Source organism: Pinus tabuliformis, chromosome 7 (genome assembly GCF_031772625.1).
Source record: "Pinus tabuliformis cultivar Carrire ecotype Pingquan chromosome 7, CPIR1, whole genome shotgun sequence".
Lineage (NCBI taxonomy): Eukaryota > Viridiplantae > Streptophyta > Pinopsida > Pinales > Pinaceae > Pinus > Pinus tabuliformis.
The window spans coordinates 1,808,562,438-1,808,573,098 of record NC_142293.1 but is presented as its reverse complement, the minus strand read 5'-3'; the positions used below and the strand labels follow the sequence as shown (position 1 = coordinate 1,808,573,098).

Here is a 10,661-nt window from a genome sequence, read left to right as displayed (position 1 = left end):
GCTAAGGGCCTCTGAAATTACATGCTTTTCATCCCATCCCAAAGTATTTTTTCCCAAAAAACAAAATTTTTTCCCTTGCTATTAGCCTATGGATATACATTCTGCAATATTGGTTTAGCAAATATTTACAGGTAAAGTTTGACATCAAAAAACATGCATGAGAAAGACAGAAAGGACATGTTATTCCTCCATCGGTGCTGAGCTATTGAGATCTATTCCAGTGGCTTCTTCGTCTAACCTCGGGCTGTTCTCGAACATTTTGTGCTTCAGGTGCTCAATTTGTTGTCTTAGAGTATCCACTTCATATTCCAATTGGCTAATGCTCTCATTCTTCTCTATCTGCAGCTCTTGGGTATCCAACGTCTCCTTCTGTTGCTGGTGGATGCACCTCTGAACAATTGCCAGACCTTCCTTCATTTCTAGATGCTCCTTCTCGCAGCTATCACAATCATGCTTATGCCTGCCACCCTCCTGCGCCATTTGCCCAAGCGACCTGCCTGACCAAGGCTGACGACGACCCCATGAACCAGACACCGAGCGGTGTTCATCAGAGATGCTCACCACATTCATTTTGATAGCAGGGGAGCGACCAAAACAACTAACCACAGAGACGCTGTGAACCCTCGACCCGAAAATGCTTTAATTATGCTCTTATTGAAAAGAATATCTAACGTCGAGTCGCCACCAAGCTTAGCAACTGTGTTGCCACCCTTTCCAACGCCCAACACCTTCCCTTGACTTCCCTAATTACAATTTAACTCCATCGTGCCTATAATGACACTGCATTGACTTCCCAAGATCTCCTGCCACGACCACTGGGCATTAGCGAAATACCCTAGAGCAGACACAGACCAAATCTTGAAACAAATGATCATTCTGTTACTCAATTTAAAGGAGATGTTGGTCCGAACTCTGATGCAGAAGTGATGAGGGGTACTCATGATGCTGAAATCCTAATGCTCCACCATAATTTCTCCTCTTCGATGCGTCTATCAACTTGTCCCACACTTTCTTCCCCTGCACGAACTGACCATCCCGGACCAGAGGGATTAAATGCTCCTCACTCTCTCCAAAATTTCACATGGTTCCTTCGTTGTTTCGCCAATTGCTGCAACTGGTATGAGGAGATGATGTTTGAGTTCTCACGCTGAGAAACCTCCCGAATCCAAGTGTAGGACGAGCATGATGAAAGAAGCCACGTTGCAACAGAATCCCAATCTTAAAGATGCCACGAGGCGAGAGGACGGGCCAAGAGAATTGAAGGGCGATGGGACAGGGGCAGGGGGATAAGGGATAGGGAGGGCAGCAAGGTGGCGTCTAAGGTGGCTGGGGAGAGGGGTGATGGGGGAAAGGAAGGGGAGGGACAGGGGAGAGAGGGTAAGGGAGAGGATGAGGGGGAGGGGATGAGCGGAATTTCGGAACGGAATGAGGGGGGATAAAAATGCAAGCAAAATAAAACCAAAATGTCTCTTTTTCCAAATTTCTTGATCCTACCAAGAGCACACTCCACAATCAATATATTGAGATTCACGACAACGATTAGGGAATGAATACCATTTCCTCTATGCCATTCACATTACTGCTTTCCTCATCCATTCGGCAGGCCAAATTGGCTTGCCTGTCCGCTTCCTTATTATTAACTCTTAGGATATGGAAAAATGTAACTCGATCAAAGAGAGGGATCATGCCTTGGGAGCGCTTAATGATCTGGTTTAGTATCATGTTTTGTGACGATGAGTTGTATTTCATATGCTTTATTATCAGCATGGAGTCACCTAGAATATGCATGTGCTTTATGCCCTTTTTTTGAGCCAGAGAAAACCCAAGGAACAACTCATAAGCCTCAACTTGATTATTTGTCTTCATTCCCAGGCCCCAAGCATATCTATCTTCTATGATTCCTTCAGGATTAATGAGAATCCCTCCCCCTCTTGCCACCCCACCCCCTTGGCATTCTTATACCAGCTTCCAGCTAAATATCCTTGGGGTGTGATATCCAGTGTGCAAAATGTACCTCTTGGGCAGCTTCGGGTAGCTTTGAAAATTGCAAATGGTTGCAAAGTACTATGGATTAGAAGATGCAGTAATGCCATTTGATATGCACAACATTGTCCATGATAAACTTGGCTTGTGTGCATGCCAATGCTACTTGGAAGCCCTCGAAAACAAACCCTACAAATTCTAATTCTACTTAGTACAACTACTAACCCTGCACTGAAAAGGGGAGGACCCAAAATATGATCACAAGAACAATGTTGATTGATGAAATGGTAAAGATTACTACTTTAAATGATGACGCTGTTGATATTGTGCAGTGATCATTTTACAAACTCTCTTTTGAAAAAGATGAGGTCATTTATCTTTAAACAAGAAGAGTTGATATTGACTAGTGTTCATCTTATAGAAAATGTCTTGAAAAATGGTGAAAAAGATGGAGACTATTTTCTCTTCAACAACCAGAGTGGATATGTGGTGTATCTTGTTGTGGTCACAAATACGATAGAGCATGAGGCCATGTACTTACCAAAGAAATAAATATATAATAAATGTAAAAGATATAACATATAATGATATGTAGTAAAAATCATTAACCCATTTATAAGGCAAAAAAACACCTGATTAATTTGAAAGACAAAATCCTAGATAATAATTATTAATAATAATATAAATTAGGTATATTACATGTCTTATTGTTTATGAAAGTCTCTTCCTCGAAGCACAACATGAATCAATAATCTATCTTCAATTTTCTGAAAAAGTATTGATGCATTGTGGAAGGGTTAATTCCATCGAGATATAGTTTTCATCATAAATACATTATAACACTTTTCCAAATACAATATTATGGTTTCAAGTATGTATTGAAAAAAAATATATTGGATTTTTTTTTTTTTTTTGTAAGTTTGGTAGATCCTTCCATTTTCATTAAAATATAAGCAAGTTACATCCACATATGAATAGTTAGGTGGTCTCAACTTGCTCAAAGGGAAACCAAGTCTATTGGCCACCTAACAACATGATAAGCCATCTAGTAGCACAAAATAATAAGTCTTTCTACCAAAGCTATATAGGTCTGTATTTCTTTACCTTGTCCAAATACTATTTGCCTATGAGCATACAGAACATCATTATGAAAATTAAAAGCTAACCACATATATACTAATCAAAATTGAAACCATCTAGCAACCTACTCTTCTCCCTCAACAGAAGCAAACTCTACTGGGGTTGGGTCCTTAACATTGGAACCCGACAGTACTGTCTGCGAAAGAAGGCAGGGAAGGTGATCCTCAATTCGGTGTAGGCGTCCATCTTGTTTTTGCAGCTGGAACTGAAGTTTCTGGAAGTCCTACTTATAATTGGGGAAATTTTGTACCGCTGTTTCCATACTCACTGAGATTTGCTCCGAGGCCTTGCCCATAATACTTTTCATGGTCCAGTACAGGTATAAAGTATGTTTGAACTGGGTAACTCGCCTTCGGCTATGCCCGAGATCTGACACCATCGCCTGCCAATCCTCCATATCAGTATCCATTGAGCTCGCTTGGTGGTTCAGATCAGCTTCCCACTCCTCAATTAACCGCCTAATTTCCTTGCTGGTCCCTTCACGATAAGCAGTGGACACATCGTTTATGATGCTGGCTACCAGTTTGCGGCCCCTTGTTTCGTTGCCAGAGGAGTTGGGCTGCTCCTCTCGAGTTCTCCTGCCACGACCTCTAAACTTTGCAGCCCGTGCCATTGCTACAAGCTCACAGTGCCTAGTGAAAAGGTGGGTATGGCGAATTGCCTGTACAGGTGGTGGCCCGAGCCCAAAAGCCTTTCGCTTCTAGGTGACCCTACCGCCCCACACACCTGCCATGGGAGAACGAAACAATAATTGCCATGATAAAATTCGATGAACCTCCGCTAGTCTTATCTCATGCACCCCATCCTTGCCGTCCAACCCACACAAGAACTCAACTTCCACACACCATAACCAATTTTCATAGTAACCAGAAGAAGAATTTAAAAGACCAACAAGACTAACAACATAAGTGTAGTCCCCGAACCCAAACCATTGTAGACCTTTGACTGTGACCCCGTAGAGACTTCCACAAAGGCTAGGGGTATGAGACTTAACAAGACAAACAACAAAAACATTATGGTTCTGGGACCAATAGACGTGCAGGGAGAAAAGCTTCCACCCAGCCCTAGGGATTACAATACAACTAAGCCTAGAGACAGAGATGAAGACGACCCAACTCCAAACCCCAGGATTATCAAACCAAACCAGACAAAGACGGTCCCAAGGGCTGACAACAGAGACCCACATCCCATATAACCCCATCCGAGAAAGAAGAATTTCAAAATGAACTGACACAAAGACCATACCAGTTAACATGACATACTACTTCAAGGATACAGGCACCGACGGCTTCCAGAAACCCCATTTGCTCCCACCCGCAGGCAATTCAACCCCATGCAGACCCAAATCCCATAACCAAACAAGCTGATGCATGGAGGGAGAGAAAAAGCAATTCTCCTTCCAGATTACCCTCACTCGGAGAAGAATAGTCCACCACCTTTCCTGGAGTCGTGACGTTCCTCTACACTCGGCATCACCCTTCCACACTGCTTTCTCTTGTAAACACCTATTAACAACCCTCAAAGAGCGCTTGACACCAAGCCAGACCAAAGACACAATGCCGCTACCACCTCCTGCGGGAGTATTAACCTCTTGCATGCAGATGCCACTGCACCTATCGCTTTGAGTGTGTGGAGGGTGGTCGGTTTGTACCCCAATGTCCTTCACATTTAAACTATATTGATGGGAGTGCCATCTAGCTCGCACCTCGATCGGGGGTTTGGTCAGATGTTTGGAGACTTTGAGAGCTGTGTCCCCTATCTTGTTCCAGGATCGCTTCTAGGGAGTTGAACCGACCAATCGTAGATTGAGGCGCCCAAGTTAACTCGAGAGGGTCATTTCAATTAGCACAACCCCGGTTTGCAAGGAAATCTGCAGCTTTATTTCCATCTCGTCTGACATGGTTAGTGATTATATAACCATAATTTTGAAGAAGTTCGCCTATCTCTTGCACTAATCTTGTTGTTCTCCATCTATGACTGAGCTTGTCCCATTTAGCCCCCTGGCTCAGTTTTTTGACCGTGTTGATTATAAACCTGGAATCTCCTTCCACCACAATGTTCCTGTACCCAATTTGATAGCCTTGAGTAGGCCTTGATGAACAACTGCAAATTCGGCTTCTTTATTACTCGCATATAAAAAAGTGCGTTTTTTTGGTTTAAAGCAATTGGGATGAGTTGATTTTTAGGATAATGATATCCATTTTAAAACATGTTTTTAGTTGATTGACTTTGTATGATTTTTATTGATTTTCATTAAAATATATTTTTTATGGGATTAATTTTAGTTATATATTTGTATCTTCATTATTTAGATAATTCAATTTTTATTTTAGCCAAGTTTATTTTTAAAATTAACTAAATTATAAATAATTAAGGCTAATATATAATTTCACCAAATTTAATATTTGTTTATTGAACAATTGTTTCTCAACTTTTGAAAATTAAAATTTAGGTGTACAGTTTTGTTAACTTTTTAAATTTGTTTTTGTTTTTTGGGATGATAATGGTAACCTCTTTCTTTTGCATGATGTGTTGTAAGTTATAATATGGAAGCAAGTTTATTTTTAAAATTAACTAAATTATAATTAATTAAGGCTAATATATAATTTCACCATATTTATATATTTGTTTATTGAACAATCAACTTTTGAAAATTAAAATCTAAAATTTTGGTGGACAGTTTTGTTAACTTTATAAATTTGTTTTTGTTTTTTGGTTTTTGTGATAATAATGATAACCTCTTTCTTTTGTACGATGCGTTGTAAGTTATAATATGGAAGCAATTTTATGGAAGTAATTTTTTGTTTTAATTACTATGAACACATTTCTTTTTTTAAAATATTCGATATATATTGTTTTTCAGTTTTAAGATGAATGGGGGCAAATCTACACCAAGCATAACTTGGGTTCTTAGTTGTAGTTGTTGCAATGAACAATTGATTTTGTTCATTTGGAGAAGGAAAACAACTCAATGTATGTTAGGAACATAATATATAAGTAATAATTAATAAATAGTTAGCAATATTAAAGAGACATGTCCTAAAGGACATGACTATTCGTGAAGGTACATGTTGCCAAGTATATAAGTAGGGCTCTCATTTGTAATCACGTATTATATCACTTTTGTACATTCAAAACATTTATATACAAGAGCCATTTTTTGCATATATGAATTATGTGCATGTAGATTCCTATGTCAATTTTTAGGCTATTGGAATACCAAAGATTCACGACATAATAAATAGTTTTATCATAAAAGCTTAGTCTAATTAATACATGATTTAGTTTATTTTCTACTAATTTTGTTCCAAATATGGTGGAGGATTTTTAAGATCAGAGTGCCTAAAATTTTTCAAAACATTGATTTTATTTATGCATTCAATACTTCACTAAAACAAATAAGAACTAAGATTCAAAACTTAGGCTAGATAAAATGCAAAGACTCTCAAGCAAATCAAGGTTCTTCCATATTTAAAGGATGTTGAAGATGTGGCTATGTCAACACATTGTCTAAATGTTTTAGATGAAAACATTAATAATAATAAAGTTTAGTAATATTAATGAATAAGATGGAAATGCAATTACATATATACCTTGAAAGTATGAATTTGAATTTTTAATTAATGATCCAAAATTTATATGATGTTATGTTAATTCATTTGTAACTTTTATTTTAAATTTTAGTAAAGGATGGTAAAAAGATAAGAATATATATATATATATATATATATATATATATATATATATATATATATATAAAATTTAATAAGTGGTTTTTACGAAAACTAAGTATTATTCTAAATTTTAATAATCTATATATATAAATAATTTTATAGTAGTGAATAATTATATACACAAGAAAATTGGTCCATGAATATTAAAACATGCTTAACATAAGTGTTAAATTTTTCCAAATCAATAAAAATGTAATTAATGAAATATGCACAAAGCTTCAATTTCCAAATTACATGTCCAAGATAACTTAGGTATCAAAGTAAAGGATATATCAATATCATCTCAAAATGAATTACAACTTAAGCTTAACCGTGAGGAAAAATGAAACTTCTATAAATTTTAAGAATTCAAGTGGGCGCCATTACCTTGTGACTTTCTTTCATGTGAAAGTATTTTCACAAACCTGCCCAATCAATACAATATGTCAAACCAATTCACATGACTCATTGCTCTGATAACGCTTTATTTAGTGATTTATTCAAATTGACATATATTTTTAATAATAATTACAATGTCCTAGTCAATGCATCCCGGTTGGTCTTCGAGTTTTGTCTTGGCATTTTCTCATGGTAGCCCGTCTTGATATTTACACTTGCAACAAACTTGTTGCAAAGATTGCTCCCTATTGCTTTCAAGCCATTTAAATTCTCCTCTTAGAATAAGTCTAATGAAATTATATCATCTCTTAACTGGGGTTCCTGATCACAATGACACATTGTGTTAGATATCTCGAATATAGATTTGTTCTAACAAAATCCATGGGTGAATTATATATGGAAGGTGCAAGAAAAGGACCTGGATTCTTAGATACATATGCATGTTAATGGCTCTGAACAAGAAGAATTCTTGAATGTCCACCATATCTACACTTGATTGCATTAAAATATCAATTAAAGGTGCTTTATCGTCCTTAGTTAACCATCCAAATAAGCCCCATTTTGCAGTGTCTGTGGCCTTGTAACGAGCTACTTTTTGTCCTGTTCCAAGAGAAAGAACCAGAAGCTTGCTAGACTCGTTCTCGATCAAATTTAAATCAATACTTGGTTTCCACAATGGTGGATTCGAATTGCAAGGGATAACTTCTTTCAACACATGGTTTACTGCAAGTAATGTCTGCAAGATTATTCTAGACGACAATAAATTAATTGCATAATGTCTCAATCAAAACTGTTACACGATGGCTTTCAAAATTGAAATTTAAAGAATACTTACCAATTTTGATATGGCGATGGAAAATATAACCGCACGACTTACTAGATCATTCGCTGCAACTCCGTCGTCTATTACATTGAAGTTTATAGGATTTCCCTGGGAGCCTTGAGTTTTGAAGGAATGAACAGGAAGATATGTTGGAGCTACTGAGGTCCCAATATAGATATCGGATAAAAATGCATCTTTCAACTCATTTCTCCTAGACTGTACAGAGATTTGGTATATTATACTTGTTAGACTGGAATTGGATTTGATGTCAAGATTAGAGTGCTCAGATCATACAAAAATTACCTCAGAAAATGAGAAGATTATTTGTTGCTGTAAATCTATATAATATGTAGGAATTACAATGTCTGTTAGAGTCTCACTTAACCTTCTATCCCCCACATACTCTTTTTATGGTGTTGCGGAGGAAATCCCCAGAATATTTGGGACCTGCTAAAGCCCTGTCTTGTTCCCATAACCATCCAAAAAAGCAACTATCAATAATTCATTTAAATTGATTCAGCTTTCTGCTGGCATATTAAACATAGAGGTTGTAACATTAAAACCCTAACAATATTGTAAATACTAACTTCTTCGGCGGTGGAAAAATGGAAGAACAGTTGTCCATATAAAATCTATTGATATCTTTTGTAGTAAACATTGGGCGTTTGTTTTTATTTGGAAGCGTCAACATAGCAACGATTAATTCTCCCATGCTCGTCCCCGCGATGACGTTGAAATAATCAACTATTCTAATGTTTGTATCAATAATTTCTTGTCATGAAAATCACCGGAAAATTATAGTTAGCATAGTTGATAAATATCTTGAAAATAAAAGCTCGAGCACATACTTTTGGAACTGGAATTGTTGAGATTTAACTTGAGTATAGTATTAACAGAAGTAGATATGTTCTTGAACATATCCGATATATGTTGATCTATGATTTATTGATATATCGGAGTTTATGTCTTTCTAGTTTTTGTCTAACTGTTGCTTTTTCTGAAGCAACATTTGTATATCCTGTTTATATCTCTTATATAAATAATATTACGCTTTTTATATATCGGAGTCTATGTCTTTCTAGTTTTTATCGAACTGTTGTTTTTTCTGAAACATATGTATATCCTGTCTATTTTGTACCATACAGACTCTTCTATATCTCTTATATAAATAATATTACGCTTTTTCTGTCCTGGGAAAAAATAGTATTACTTAAAACACATACTTTTAGAACTGGAATTGTTGAGATTCAACTTGAGTATAGTATTACCTGAAGTTCTCTCTCTCCAGGGACTGAATGATAGTCGCTGGGATGGTCCCACAAACTACTTCGTCAATGCTTAAAAGCGCTTTTATTATTTCAATTAACTGCAAACACTCAACGAAGAAAGAATGACAAGAACGCAATGGAAGAACATACAAAAATTAAGGAGAGATACACATTGCGTTTTCCCCAGCAATGAATGTCATAGATTGACGCCATGGCTGTAGATACACACAGTGGCAATAAGAAAACCAAAGTTAACTGAGTATTATTCTCCTCAGAATAACTTAAACATGCAACCTACGAGGCAGATGGAAACATAAATGAGATTGCAGAGCTCTAGCACCAGGCTAGCAGGAACAAATTAGATATAAAACACGTCTAAGAGGTAAATGCAGGAAGGCGATTCCGTTGGATTTTACTGCAGTAGAGCGAGGGTAACTGGATTAGAACAACTACAATGTGGCGTTTTGAATGGCTCATGTACGACATTTAACCATGTATGAAAATTAATATTATTTAGCAAATTTAATTTTTATATAAATTTTTAAATTTAGTATAAAAATCTAAAAATTTATATCATTTAACAAATCTCAAATTTGACAGAATATTTTGAATTGATTTTCTAAAACAAATTTTTTAATAATTTAATTTCAAATTTTAATATTTCAAAATTTATTTTTTATATAAATTATTAAATGTAATATTTTATAAATAACCTAAAAATTTAAATCATTTAATAGTGTGAAAATTAATATTATTTAGCAAATTTAATTTTTATATAAATTTTTAAATTTAATATTTTATAAATAACCTGAAAATTTATATCATTTAGCCAATTTAATTTTTATATAATATTTTATAAATAATCTGAAAATTTATATCATTCAGCAAATTTCAAATTTGACAAAATATTTTGAATGGATAGAAAGTAATTAAAAATGTTTCACCAATGAAGAAAACTATGTTATTGAACACAATTCTTAATCAATTATTAATTAAGTTCTTTTAAAAAGATCCTCCATCATCCATTTTGGTTGGCAACGCTTATGACTTACCACTTTAGTTAGTTGGCACACAAATTTCTAATTATGGAAAGGGTATTGAGAACATTCCTAATCATGGAAATTGTGTTGCGAATATCCTTGACAAAGACATTAAGCACATATCTCGATGATCTCACATATACATTCGTTACCCATGGTTTTTATTTAATTCAAAAATACTAAGAACTTCGTAGTAAAATCATTTTTATTTTGTAAAATTTTATAATACGTTAAAATTCTTGACATTTTTTAAAATTATCTAAAAAACATTAACAAGCTGTAATAAATTATATAA

The 10,661-nt window shown here is 35.4% G+C and overlaps 1 pseudogene; it reads right to left on the bottom strand.

The window, feature by feature from the left end:
- Positions 1-7,197: 7,197 nt before the first annotated feature.
- On the bottom strand, positions 7,198-9,539 carry LOC149255606 (patatin-like protein 2; annotated as a pseudogene).
- Positions 9,540-10,661: the final 1,122 nt, after the last annotated feature.